Source organism: Saccopteryx bilineata, chromosome 9, assembly GCF_036850765.1.
Source record: "Saccopteryx bilineata isolate mSacBil1 chromosome 9, mSacBil1_pri_phased_curated, whole genome shotgun sequence".
NCBI lineage: Eukaryota > Metazoa > Chordata > Mammalia > Chiroptera > Emballonuridae > Saccopteryx > Saccopteryx bilineata.
Genome location: NC_089498.1, coordinates 54,694,751 through 54,709,803, shown reverse-complemented (window position 1 = coordinate 54,709,803; position 15,053 = coordinate 54,694,751). Strand labels below are relative to the sequence as shown.

The 15,053-nt window shown below is 32.3% G+C and overlaps 1 protein-coding gene across 1 annotated transcript in view; it reads left to right on the top strand.

Annotated features, from left to right (window-relative positions):
- Positions 1 to 15,053, top strand: part of PCDH15 (protocadherin related 15) — a 1,080,236-nt gene that overhangs the window by 612,498 nt on the left and 452,685 nt on the right. The gene's annotated exons all lie outside the window — the stretch shown is intronic.

Sequence of the window (15,053 nt, the reverse complement as noted above, 5' to 3'; positions counted from 1 at the left end):
TTCTTTAAGTGTGAAATCTCACTACATTATAAACCTATATAAAACTAATATAATATTGTATGTCAACTACACATTAATTAAAAAGAGCTTTACATTCCGGATTAAAAATTAAACATAAAACCAAATAAAACAAAATACTTAAGGCCCTGGCCTGGTAGCTAAGTTGGTCAGTGTTCTTTAACTGCCCCCCCCCCACCCCCCTTTCCTCTTTCTCTCTGAAATCAAAAATTAGATTTAAAATAATTTAAATGGTTAATAGATTTCTTAGGAAGGGACATGTATGTAAATAATAATGTTAACAAACCTATAATAAGTTTTAACAGGGAAAGTTAATCTCATATATGATATCTGGTACTTACTGTATTTTGAAATATTTATCCTCTAGTATTTGTTTAAAAGCTTATTATGATTTTATTTTACCTATAAATATTATTACTGTCATCATGTAAGTATTGATCCTTCAAAATATATCAAATTACATGGTTTCTGAATTTCCACAGTTGTTCTTGATTCTTTTGACATGAATTTAGCAGCCATGCTCTTCATACTATCACAGAAATGCTATTTTAAGCCTTATAATTCTCAGAAAAGATTTATTTTAGTTTAGATTAAAGTCATATTTATATTGCATACAGAAATAATCATTATTTTCACTTCTTTAATCTCTTTTTTAGAAAGGACCAAGCTTATTGATGATTGCTTTTTGCCCCTTGACCCAGAGATTTCTGAAAGTGATTCAAAATGGAACAAAGAGAATGAGTTTCTAGGATTAAATTGAGTCTTATGCTATAGCTCCGTTTAGGTTTCAGGAATCAACCAGAGGAGGATCAATCTATAGCAACCTCATTGTCCATTTCACTTTGGCTTATTTAAATGGCCCACCCTATTAGTGGAAAGTTGTAAGAATTATAATGAAAAATTCCTGAACTTTAGTCAGGAATTACACCATATTACTCTCCCATTATATGCTGCCTACCTCTTCTCCTATCATCTGCTCTCTGTATCCATCTCATTTGGATCTAGCAAACAGTTGGATGGAATTGGTTATGTTCACTTTACTATACTATTCATGATAATTTCTTCTCACCTTTTTGCTGCCCCACCAACAAGATGCATTCTGACTTGTAACCAATTCAGGACCCTCAGGATATAGCGTTAGCTAAACGTTAAGTGACTTCTGACAAGGGCATGTAGAAGCATTTAGGACACTGACAAGACGACTAGTGTTGAAAGGAATTTTCTTATTAAGCTGAGGCCTGATTAGTCAAGGCCTATTATATGATGTGCAATTTGTTATTTTTTAAAAGTGAAATTTTTAGCCCTCCTGCAACATTTCATTGTGGTAAAGATTTTTTTTTTAAAAGGAAGCATTTTTTTCCTTTTAATTTTTTATTTTATTTTATTTATTCATTTTAGAGAGGAGAGAGAGAGGGAGAGAGAGAGAGAGAGGAGAGAGAGACAGGGGAGAGGAGCTGGAAGCATCAACTCCCATATGTGCCTTGACCAGGCAAGCCCAGGGTTTCGAACCGGCAACCTCAGCATTTCCAGGTCGACGCTTTATACACTGCACCACCACAGGTCAGGCTGTGGTAAAGATTATTTTTAGTGTAATTCTGGGTCACTGTATTTTCAAATGCAGAAGTGTTGTAATTAATTTTTTTTGAAGTGTTGTAATTTAGAAGCTTTCTATAATGCAAACATTTTACAAGATTTAAAATGAATAAGAAAGTTTTAAAGGATACATGGCAGAAAGCAAAATGTCATTTTAATTTCCTCATATTAGAGAGCACACATTTTTTATTTCTAGTTGAATGAAGAGTCACAAATTCTAAATGGAAAATAAAGAGATTTCTAGATGTTTTATATGAGGATGTTGTAATGCAAGCTATAGCATTAAAATAGGGTTTCATAGCATTAATTACTAGAGAAGATTTTTGGAGAAAAATGGCCATTACAGTTATTGAAAAATGTGTTTCCTTTTAATTATAGGACTTTAGTTATACAGTTTCCCATTATTTTATTTTGTTTATTTATTTTATGAAATTATTTTATTTTTATTAGAAAATACTAATTTCAGAAACAAGTGTTCAAACTATAAGTTTAAGGAGTTATCTGTGTTTGTTCACTTTATACTCAAAGATTTTTATATAGAGAGCTCAGGACTTAACTCTACTTTACCCTGGCTCTGCCCCTAAAACAGTATTATGATATAATTCTGCTTGCCCTTCAACAGTCATTTTTAATTAAGGTTAGTTTGAGATTCTTCCTCAATTGAAACTGTCACTCAATCTATTTTAGTAGAGAAAACAGTAAATGTTTAGGTTTATAATCCCTCTAATCTAACTGGATTATTACAATAATAATATTCACTGTAGTTTTTCTTATATCAGTGATTTCTTAGTAAATATCATCCTAAATCAAAATAATATGTCTTCCCTTTCTTGGCTGTCCATATTTTCCTACTTTGTCAGCAAAACATATAAATTCTATTTTCAAACAAGAGTAAGACATCAATCTAATTCACTCTTTGACCTTTAGTTTCCCCTTGGCTCTACAGGATTTGCTGTATCTAAGCAACCTTGTTTTTCATCACTGGTAGAAATGGCTGTGGAATATTGGCTAAAAATCAGAGCACAGAAGGATGTCCCAAAAAAGGAAAAGAATCATTGTGGAACTGTAAATTTACCAATTTACCAATTACCTCTTGCATGTGAGACATCTGAGATTTTTTTTTTTATCTCTGGGCTCTGTCAATACTGAACAGATGCCTTCTAACAGGTCAGTTCTGGGCCAGGCCTCATGAACAAAACTGTACATATAGAAGCTACTCCTCAATACTTTTACATTGATTATCTGCACATGTAAACAGAAAAAAAAAGATTACTTTCTTCCATGTGGTGTCTGTTTGGCAAATATGCTGTTTGAAAATAAATTCTCCTGTCATATGATTTATCTTAAATCAGTTCATGAATATATTTTATGACATCTCATTATAGCTTCATTGATTTACTAGAATATCTTGAAAGCACATGTATAGACCCTTACCATGCATAAGAACCCACAAACTTATTTTAGAAAAAGGGTCTATGATGCTTTCAGCAATCTAAATACCAACAAATATTGTGCATTCTTGTAACAATGGCAGATGTTTTTATCGTTAGCTCTTTGTATGGCCTACTTCTTCTCAATTAAGAATTGTTCTACATTTCTAAAAAATAAACAAAAGAGGTTAGTATTTTTCACCAGATCTATTTTTGTTAGAAAGCTGTATCTCACTGCTGGGTTTATGCTTTTGATGTAATTTAATCTCTCTGTAAAAAAAAATATGGATATTCTCTTCCTATTACATTATTTCTATAAAGCGCAAATAAAATAAAATATACACTAGACTGTAAAACTCAGCTGATGGGACTGCCTGGAGACTAAAATTTGCAGCAATATTAAATATTGGTCATATTATTTGGATTCTCAGTCATCACCCAACCCTCAGCCTTCTGAAAAACTCAGTAGAATGTTGGTGCCACACAGGATGTACTGTTTTAATTATTAGCTATAACATATATTAATGAATCTTGTCTTATATTTTAATCCCCTTGACAAGGGAAATCTTTTCTTTTACTATCTACAAAAAAATCAGTCCATCAGTAATAGATTGATATGTAATCTATATCTATCAGAATGAAAGAACCTGACCTGTGGTGGTGCAGTGGATAAAATGTCGACCTGGAAATGCTGAGGTCACCGGTTCGAAACCCTGGGCTTGCCTGGTCAAGGCACATATGGGAGTTGATGCTTCCAGCTCCTCCTGCCTTCTCTCTCTCTGTCTCTCTCTCTCTCTCTCTTGTCTCTCTCTCTCCTCTCTAAAAAAAATGAATAAATTTAAAAAAATCTTTAAAATAAAAAAAAAGAATGAGAGAGACAGAGGGAATTTTGGGGGTTGCTAGTGAAATAGAGATTGTGATAGTATACCTTTAGGAAACTTATATTTTAGTTTAGAGAGACAAAAATTAAAATTTAAATAAAATAATTGTAGGTACTCACAAATTTTAGAGAGCATGACATATAGTAAAGAATATGAATGTAAAAATGTGAATAAATGAAGGAGCTTTCTTAAGTAGAGTGGTGAAAATAGGCTTCTTTCAGTAAGGGGCTTTTGAGTTGAGACCTAAATTATGAAATATAAAGCTAAATAAATAGAAAATGCAAAATCTCTGGAAATGGAAGTGTGATATATTTGATTAAGAAAAAGAAAATTGTGTGGAAAACACCTATTTAACTTTCTGCTTCAAAAAAAATTTAGTCTCAGTGCTTTCTTTCCTTGTAATTTAATGGCTGACAAAGTGACAGTGATTCTCATGGTTTATATGCCCTACTTAGAGTAATTATATCTGTCAGGGTCCAGTGAGAGAAATAGAACACATGCCATGTAGTTAAAGCAAAATAATTTAATACAAGGGGCCAGTTTAGTTGCAAAAGGATTGGAAGTGAGGGAAGCAATTCAGAAATGAGAAACATCAGGAAGCCTCCAATATGAATCATTCTCCCTCAGTGTTCGATCATAAATCTACCACTATCTGTTAAATATCTCTTTGTACTAATACACTGAGGGAGACACAAAAATGAACAAGGCACACTACTTGTGCTCAAGAATCTCAGAGTCTAGTATAATACTTAAAGCATATGTGAGCAATTAGAAACAGGCACTATCTATTCTGAGTATTTTTTAAACATATTTTTTTAATTTTTATTTATTTATTTATGTTAGAGAAGAGAGAGAGAGAGAGAGAGAGAGAGAGGAGGGGGAAGAGCTGGAAGCATCCAGTCTCATATGTGCCTTGACCAGGAAAGCCCAGGGTTTTGAACCGGCGACCTCAGTATTTCCAGGTTGACGCCTGATCTACTGCGCCACCACAGGTCAGGCTATTCTGAGTATTCAGAGGAAGAAAAGATCTATTCCCACTGCAGATTCAGGAAGAACCTCAGGTGGCACCTGGGCAGATTCTTGAACTATTTTGTTATTGGGAGATGAACAAAGGAGTAGACAGAACTGTGAGTGATAAGTGAATGGTAAATATCTTAGTTTGGGTAAAGTAGTATATAAATGGATGTAGTGAGAAAGATGGATCATAAGGTAGTAAGCTGTAGCCAAATCTTGAAAAGACTTTCAATATCAACCTTCAAAAAATAGACTTCAAGAATTAGTCCATGTGTTAGCAAACTACAGCCCATAGGCCAAGTATGGACTGATGCTTGCTTTTATTAGGCCTATGAGAAAATGTTTTTTTTTGTTGTTGTTGTTTTGTTTTTACAGAAGAACACTTACAATCTATTTGATGATAGAGAACACAAACTCTGATCCCCAGTTAAATGAAATTATACCTTCCTCACAAAAATAATTCCATTCACCTAATCAGTAGATCTATGTTACACAAAAGTTCTCATTATTATTTTTTGAAATATTTGTCAATAAAACTTTCTTTCCTAAATATAAGAAAAAGAAAGCCAGAGATGATAGAGGTCAGGGAACAAGAGACACAGAAGTGGGGAGGTGTATTCAGGCAGATACACAAGAACCAAAAACAGTGGCCTTCTCTACATAATGGTGGAAAGTCAAAGGGTTACAAAACCACAGGTTTTAAGGTCTGATGCTGACTTAAACTATACCTCTCTTGTGGTTTTTGACAGGTTTTGTTAGCAATGGCTTTGTGATCGTTAAATATATAGAGCCAGGCAAAAGTAGAAGATCAATAGATGTTATTTTACTTTCCATCTCTTTACTTGCTTTCAATAAGTAGTTGTGGGTTAAATTGATTAAGATACCTATCTCACATATTTTCTAAAAAAAAAAAAGCTCACCATCTGATTCCCTTTCACTTAAAAAAAATTACTTTCTTAAATTTTCCCAGTTTTTTTATTAGAACATTATGAAATAGTTCAAATTCCTTTTTCATTTGAAACGACACTTTTCTCCATATTTAATTACCAACCTATTTGTCGTTTGTTTACCAGTTAACTGAATTCAGTTGAAAAACAACATAGACATTCAGTAAAGCTGTGGGTCTGTGGGTATTTTCTGAAACCCCTCTCTAGTTTGAATAGTTTATTTTGTAAAAGTGTTTTGAGATATAAACTTAGCAACAGGATTCTGAAAGTGTTTCCTAATTATTCAATTTTTGATATTTAGAAATACTTCATCCCAAGAGTACAATCATGATTTTCAACCACAAGAATTAAAAGAACACCTAAGGAAATTTTAAGTTATGAGAACTGGCCAGTACAGTGTACGTTCAAATGCAATGTAAAGAGTTGCTCAGTAGCATTATAAAAGTAATAGGCACCTGCTACTTCCAGTGAGAAACTGCCCATCATCTCTGTCTCTTTTTAAGAACAGAGATAAAGAAATAAAGGTATGAAAGTCAAAAAGATTGTCAAATGATAGATCTGTGTTGCATAAGTCTTTATTATATATAAAATTTTTCTGAGGTGTTTTTTGAAATGAAGATTATTAGAGCTATGCACGTGTATTATAATGATACTTGCTTTCTGAGATCAAGCCCCAAAATGTTTACTTTTTACTTTAAACAAATGCTTCTAATGCAATTGTAATGGTAGCCCCACATTAAAACAATAAATGCATCCTATGTGAAAGACAAACTTCCTACCAGGAACAGGAGAGAAAAACTATTACTTTGAACTTCTGTAGAAACATTGAAAAGTTTGGCAGATGCTTCCAAGAGACCCTGTGGGCACACATCCATAATACCATTTGAAAATGATTTATGAAGCATCTCTCAGTGCCCTGTGGGCATGAACAGACACAGTTATCAACGGCTACCCTGTAGTGATTTAAGGTGGTAGTAGCCCTATTCGAGGACAAAATGGTCTGAAAACAAGCCTGGGTCAATTCCTTTCAAACATTAATAAAAAGTGTTCCAGTCTGTGGTTCCACAAAATGAACCAAGTTTTTCAGGGGTTTTCAGGATGCTGGGAGACTTAAATGTTGCTAATGTTTTAGTTTTGGGAAGCTTTCTATTCCCAAACAAATAGTTTGGGAAATAAACAAAACTAGTTTCTGTTTGTGATCCAGAAAACTAGCCATGGGAGTTGAATAAGAGTGCATAGGAAATTGTGCTATAGGCTATTATTATATGTGCTCTTCCAAGTGTTTTTATTGTTCAGTGAGGCAGATACAATCCCATCAAGTCTATCTATCAAAAAATGAACCTTTATATTTGTTCACCTTGTATTTTTAAGACATTCAGGTGATACAAAACTTTAGATCTTTATTGTACTATTATATCCTGCTGTGAATTTTTCATTATAGTGTTCTTTTGTAAATTTTCTATTTGTCAAGAGAAGGTTTGCACGATCTTTACAATATTTCTCCTAGCTGTTTAAGTCATGTAGAATAATTCTGTAGTGAGAAAATAGGTTCTGTTGGTAACAATGGAATGCTTGTTTTTCTTCACACAACTTTCAATAATATAAAAAAGTCAAAAGTTTATGGTATCTTATGTGCCAAATCACCATCCAGTAGGATAAGTTTAGTCTTTTAAAAATATTTCTTTTTAAATTTACATTTATTTAAGAGAGAGAGGGAAAAATATCAATTCATTATCCCACATTGTAGTGCACTTACTGGTTGCTTCTCATATGTGCTCTGACCAAGGGTTGAACCTGTGCGCTAGGATGACATGCTATCCTCTGAGCCACGCAGCCAGGGCAAGTTTAATCTTTTCAAAACCTGAGATATAATATATGTATGATGATACTGTTCACTCATAATATCTTATACATATTCCTCATTTTATTACTCTCAGGAATATTTTTATAAAGTATACTGTGAGTATATGTATAATTACTGTTAGTCTACTTATTCTAAAACTGATAATGGACTAGATGATTCTATGTTTAAAATTTTAGTATATTAGATTATAAGTGGAAAATGCCATTAGCATCCTTTTCTACATTAAATATCAATGTCTATAGAGTCTGTTAAATTATTATCCAGGTTAAAATCAATAAAATAATAATTTTAAATAATTCTTAAAAAGTTTTATATATTATTTAATTTTAGCATAATTTAATATATAAATATAACTAGTTTAATATAAATTTAATAAGATGACAAAATTATTTAATAAATATTCTTAAAAGTTAAATTGTATATAGAAATATCAAGCCAGTAATCATTAATGTTTCTTCTTCACTGGTTCAAATTTACAAGACCACAAAAACAATTAATATATTTGTTTTTAAATAATAAAATAGTTTATTGATGTCTTTGACAAAAGCTTGTAGAAAGGAATACATAGGGCTTAAATATACAGATAATTGCATGAATTATTACTCTAAACAATAAATGTTGTATAGCAAACATTTATCTTCTTAGAAGCATCTGATTATGAAAAAATTTTAACTGATTTTGAATTTCCATTACAACTCTAAATTCACAATAACATATTTAAGAGCAGAATTTCAAAACTAGGTTAAAAAATACAGAAGTTAAATGCTGCTATATAACGTAATTCATTTTTGTGGAAAATTTCAGAAAGCAGTCTATAAATAATACTGTAAAAAACTGTCATTATTTCATAGAGCAAGAAAGTGTATTTTGTGGACCAATTATTATGTGGTATATACTATGCATTATATAGAACTGTAAGTAAATGAAAAGTATAATTCACTATTGTCACAGAATTTTCGAGATTCTTACTGTTCACAAAGCATCAACAATGTGCCAGGCAATTGCTTTAGTAAAAGATATTATTGTTACTATTAATATTAGCAGTAGTGTTTGAATGTGCTGACAGTAAAGGCTACTTTGTCAAGACATATCTAAAAAGATATAGGGAATATGCCATAACTTTTATATTGTCATATAGAATAAAAGTCTAAGTAATAAGACACCAAGTAACAATGAAAGAGATATCAATGGTCCTTCTCATTCAATATATTTTTATTGTAGATCAGAAAGAAATTTATATATAAACAGAATAAGTAGACACTTATACTTACATGAAATTAACAACTGATACTTACTAAATGTTAACCTGGTGTAGCACTGCAAGGGACTGCAAAAGCTTAATTTTTAAGTTGGGAAAAGCTCTGTTATTAAATGGATATGATATTAATTTTTATATAACTTGATATAAACTAATGTACTTTTATACACTCAGAGTACTGAATTTCAGAAAGATTAAGTATTCATATAATTAATAAGATTTAGAGCATAGTTTCAGGTGTTAGTCACTGTAGCTTTGGTGGCAGCATGCTTTCCTCTGGACAGCACTGCTCTATAATATACTATGATGAACTTAGAATTTGAAAGTTCTGGGCAATAGTGTAATGTGAGTTAAAGAATAATGCTGTGAGAATAGTGAGAATCGAGCACTTATTCTTCTATCTGGAAAAGTTAAAAAAAAATCCCTCGAAGTGTCAATCAGATAAAATCATAGTTTTATCTAACATCTCTTTTATCTTGTCAGTTTCCTGCTTGTAAAGATGTCTGGAATGAAATGGGAGAGAGCTTTGCGTATCTGCTTTATCTTTATCCATGGCTTCACTGAAATACTTGTGAAGACATTAAAGAAATAAATGAAAAGGTGAATCAACACTGAAAACAAGGACTCTCAGTCACTAGTGTAGGGTTTTTGCACTTAAAAAAAAGAGTAGAAAAAACTTCAGACAGTAATAAATATAGATTTTTCAGGTCCCTACCATGGAAATATGGGAACTTTACAATTACAAAGGTATCAGTCATTTGCTTCATACACTACTCAATCACACTTGAAGCCCATGAAAGATTTTGCAACATTTAAGAACATTTTATAATCAAGATAAGAAAGGAAGAAAAGTCATTAAAGAGATTTATTAGAAAAATACAAGTTATTTATTTTTGAAAAGTTTGAATTGCAAGTAAAATACAGTTAAGAAAAATATATAAAACATAAATTTGAAGTTAAAATAAAGATACGAAGAAAATAAAATTAAAATAATCATACTAGAGATTAAAGACAGAAAATATAAAACCAAAAAATGCAATATTGCTAGTAACTAATAACAACTAATATTTACTTAGAACTTGCTAGTAGTATTTCAGTATAGTTTCACAAGCATTTCTTCAGTTAATTACCAAATTCTTAGTAAAGAAGGTAATATTACTGTATTTTATGGTTCAGCAATGGCTGAAGCTAGCTTAGTTAGAAGGCAAGACTCAGTTGGTATCATCCTAGTTAACAAAAAAAAATATGCTTACCATATTTCAGTGTACCATTGTATTTTTGAGAATTCTACTAGACTGTAGAAGAATTAATAGTGGGAATAATAATAAAGATCAGATGACAAAATAAAAATATAATCAGGTTGTATTAATAAAGAACCCAGGTAAAGTGATCAAGTGCAATAACAAAGATACAGCAGAAAGAAAAAAGGAAAACCTTTAGGTTTTTAAAAAGCACTTATGTTTGCATATTGAAAACATTCAAAGCATGAAACACAGTTAAGGTAAAGAGACTGATACTGAGGTAAATTCTAATATTTTATGTTATTTCAAGATAAAAGCAAATTTGTACTAAAGGAAAAAAGAACATAAAGGAACCAGATATTAGGTACTTTCATTTCAGTTCCACAGAAATTGAAGCTATTAAACAATAGAGGTATGTTTGGAAATAAGGAAAAGTTTGTGAATCGAGAAGCCTAAATTCAGTCAAATTTTCATTCAGTTATGAAGCAATTAATATTCTTATATTTAAGATCTCATGTGTTTTTTGTTTGTTTTTTTTGTTTTTTTGTTTTTTTGTTTTTTTTTTTACAGAGACAGAGAGTGAGTCAGAGAGAGGAACAGACAGGGACAGACAGACAGGAATGGAGAGAGATGAGAAGCATCAATCATTAGTTTTTCATTGCACGTTGCAACACCTTAGTTGTTCATTGATTGCTTTCTCATACGTGCCTTGACCACGGGCCTTCAGCAGACTGAGTAACCCCTTGCTGGAGCCAGTGACCTTGGGTTCAAGCTGGTGGGCTTTTGCTCAAACCAGATGAGCCCGTGCTCAAGCTGGTGACCTCGGGGTCTCGAACCTGGGTCTTCTGCATCCCAGTCTGACGCTCTATCCACTGCGCCACTGCTTGATCAGGCAAGATCTCATATGTTTTACTGAAAAAAATACTCAAAGTCATGTCACTTGATTATTAAGTAAAAATAAAACATTAAAATAATTAAATCCTGTTATAAACATTTAGTCATGAGCTTTAAAACCAATAAAAATAAAATCTAAACATAAACCAATAAAACTTTATTATTTATATCTATATGTATGCTTATATCTATATCTGGAATTGCAGGAATCTAAAATAATTCTTAAAGAAAATAAAATGTAAAAAGAATAACATGGTTTTTAATTCTCAAAATTTATTATTAAAGGCAGCAGTTTTGTGGTGTGTATCTGGGTGTGTTTTTGTGTATGTGTATGTAATTCTGGAACTGAAAGGGTAGAAGTATGACAAATTAGAAACATTAAAAAGTACAATTATGGCCTGACCTGTGGTGGCGCAGTGGATAAGGCGTCAACCTAGAAATGCTGAGGTTGCCGGTTCGAAACCCCGGGCTTGCCTGGTCAAGGCACATATGGGAGTTGATGCTTCCAGCTCCTCCCCCCTTCTCTATGTCTCTCCTCTCTCTCTCTCTTTCTCTCCCTCTCCTCTCTAAAATGAATAAATAAATAAAAAACTAAGAAAAAAAAAAGAAAAGAAACTATTAAAAAAAAAAAAGTACAATTATGGCCTTGGACAGTTGGCTCAGTGATATAGCATCGACCTGGTATATGGATGTCCCGGGTTCAATTCCTGGTCAGGGCACACAGGTAAAGCGGCTATCAGCTTCTGCACCCCTCCCACTCCCCCTTCTCTCTCTCTCTTCACTTCCCATGACCATAGCTTGATTAATTTGAGTGCATTGGCCCTGGGTGCTGAGTAGGGCAGAACATCAATCCTAGAAGGGGGTTGCCGGGTGGATCCTAGTCAGAGAGTGTGTAAGAGTTTGTCTCTCTGCCTTGTCTCCTCTCACTTAGAAAAAATAAATAATTTAAAAATGCAGTTAAAGAGTACTTTCTTTTTTGGCATTTCATCATCTTTATATTCCTTAGTTTTGAGGCTAGTTTTCCATAAATTCAAAATTGGGAGGCCTTAGTCTTTACTCTCAGTCATTGCATGTCTTTCCAATATCTAGTTTTCACATTTATATACATGCAATCTTAAAGAGAAGACTTGAATTTCTGTTTTAAAACATTTTAAGAAGAACTAACATCTATCTTTTGAAAATATTTTTTAAAAATTCAAGAAGATGGAAGATTCCCAAGCCCATTTTATGAACCTAACAATAACCTAATACTAAAACCAGATAAGGACACTACAAAGAAATAAAATTATAAACCAAGATCCCTATTGTACATATGCTAAAATCCTCAACAAAATAGTAGCAAATTGGATCCAGCAATATGTTAACAAGATCATACTACAAAATCAGGTGGGATTTATTATGATTTTACAAAGTTCACACAATATCTGCAAATCAATAAATGCAGTATACCACATACACAGAATGTAAGATAAAAATTACATGATAATATCAATAGATGCAGAAAAAGCACTTGATAAAAATCAAACACCCATTTATGTTAAAAACTCTCAGAAAAGTGGTACTAGAGGGAACATATCTCAAAATAATAAAGGTCATATATGACAAACTTGCAGTCACATCACACTCACTGGACAAGAACAAAAAGCTTTTCCCATTAGATCAAGAACAAGACAGGGATATTCACTTTCACCACTCTTATTCAACATTGTACTGGAAGTCCTAAGTCACAGAAATCAGACAAAAAGAAGAAATAAAAGGCAGGCAAATTAGAAAGGAAGAAGTAAAATTGTCATTATTTGCAAATGACATGATACTGTTTTTTAGATTCCACCAAAAACATTAGAAATTAAAAATGAATTCAGTAAGTAGCAGAATACAAAATAGAAATCCAGTAGTTGTGTTTTTACATACCAATAATAGAATATTAAAAGGGATACTAAGACAGTAATCTCATTTACAATAGCATCAAAAAATTATAAGACACTGAAGAAAGAAATTTAAAAAGATACAATTAAGTGAAAACATATAATATGTTCATGGATACTAAGAATTAACATCATTAAAATGTCTATACAACCCAAAGCTATCTAAAGATATTTCACAGAATTAAAAGAAATATTCCAAAAATTTACATGTAACTATAAAAGACCCTGAAGAGCCACAAAAATCTTTAGAAAAAAGAACAAAGTTGGAGTAATTATGCTACCTAATATCAAACTATAATACAAATTCATAGTAATCAAACCAGCATGTACTGATGTAAAAACAAACATGTAAATCAATTGAACAGAAAAGAGAGCCCAGAAATAAACCCACAACTTTATGATCAATTAATTTTGACAAAGGAAGCAAAAACATACAATGATGTAAAGATAGTCTATTTAATAAGTGGTATTGGAAACATTAAAGAGGTACATGCAAAAAAAGATAAATTAGACTATTTTCTTACACCATCCAAAGAATAAACTCAAAAGAGATTAAATACTTTCCTTTAAGTGGGAGGAGGGGAGATAGTGAAACAGATTCTCACATGCACCATGACTGGATCCACCCAGCAACCCTCCATTGGGGTTGATGTTTGAATCAGCCAAGCTATTTCTAGCACCTAAGGCTGATGCACTCAGACCATAGCAAGCCACTGGCTGCAGGAGGGGAAGAGAGTGAGAAAGGGGAGAGTGAAGGGAAGAGAAGCAGATGGTCACTTCTCTTGTGTGCCCTGACTGGGAATCAAACCTGGGGCACCCTTATATTGGCCCATACTCTATCCAGTGAGCCAATCAGCCAAGGCCAAAATAAATACTTAAATGTAAGATGTTAAAATGAAACTGCCTTATGACCCAGAGATTTCAGGTCTTGGAATATATCCAAAGAAAATGGAAACACTGATTCAAAAGAATATATCCACCCCTGTATTCATTACAACCATATTTACAATAACTAAGATTTGAAAACACCCCAAGTGTCCATAAGTAGATGAGTAGATTAAAAAACAGTTGTACATATAAACAATGGAATACCACTTGGCCTTAAAAGGGAACTAAATTTTACCTTTAGCGACAGCATAGTTGGTCCTGGGAATATTATGCAAAACAAAATAGGCCAGTCAGAAAAATATGAATATCACATGATTTCAGTTATTTGTGGAATCAAATGAACAAAATAGAAACAGACTCATAAATAGAGAAAACAGACTGTCAGCTATTAGAGGGGTAGGTGGTTGGGGGTCTGGATTATACAGTTCTGGAAGTTTTAGCCAGATCAATCAAGCAAGAGAAAGAAAAGATCCAGATAGGGAAAGAAGAAGTAAAGGTATCACTTTTTGCAGATGGCATCCTCTATATAGAAAACCCCAAAGACTCCACCAAAAAACTATTAGGATCAATAAACCAATGCAATAAAGTCTCAGGATACAAAATATATATACAAAAGTCATTGCTTTCCTATACACCAAAAATGAAACTAAAAAATTCTTTTTACAATTGTACAACAACAAAATAAAATATTTAGGATTAACTTAACAAAAGATGTGAAGGATGTGTATACTGAAAATTCAAAACATCATTGGAAGAAATTAAAAAAGACACTATGAAATGAAAAAATATTCTGTGTTCATGGATGGAAAGAATCAAGATAGTTAAAATGGCCAAAGCAATATACAAATTTAATGCAATCTTCATCAAAATCCCAATGTCATTTTTAAAGAAATAGAACAAATATTACCAGGTTTGTATGGAACCATAAAAGACCTCAAATGAAGCTAAAGGTATCACACTATCTGACATTAAATAATACCACAGACCACGCTAATCATAACAGCATGGTATTGGCTGAAAAACACAAAACCAATGGAACATGGTCAAGACCCCAAATATAGAACCACATATATACAGATAAATAATCTTCAACAAATAAG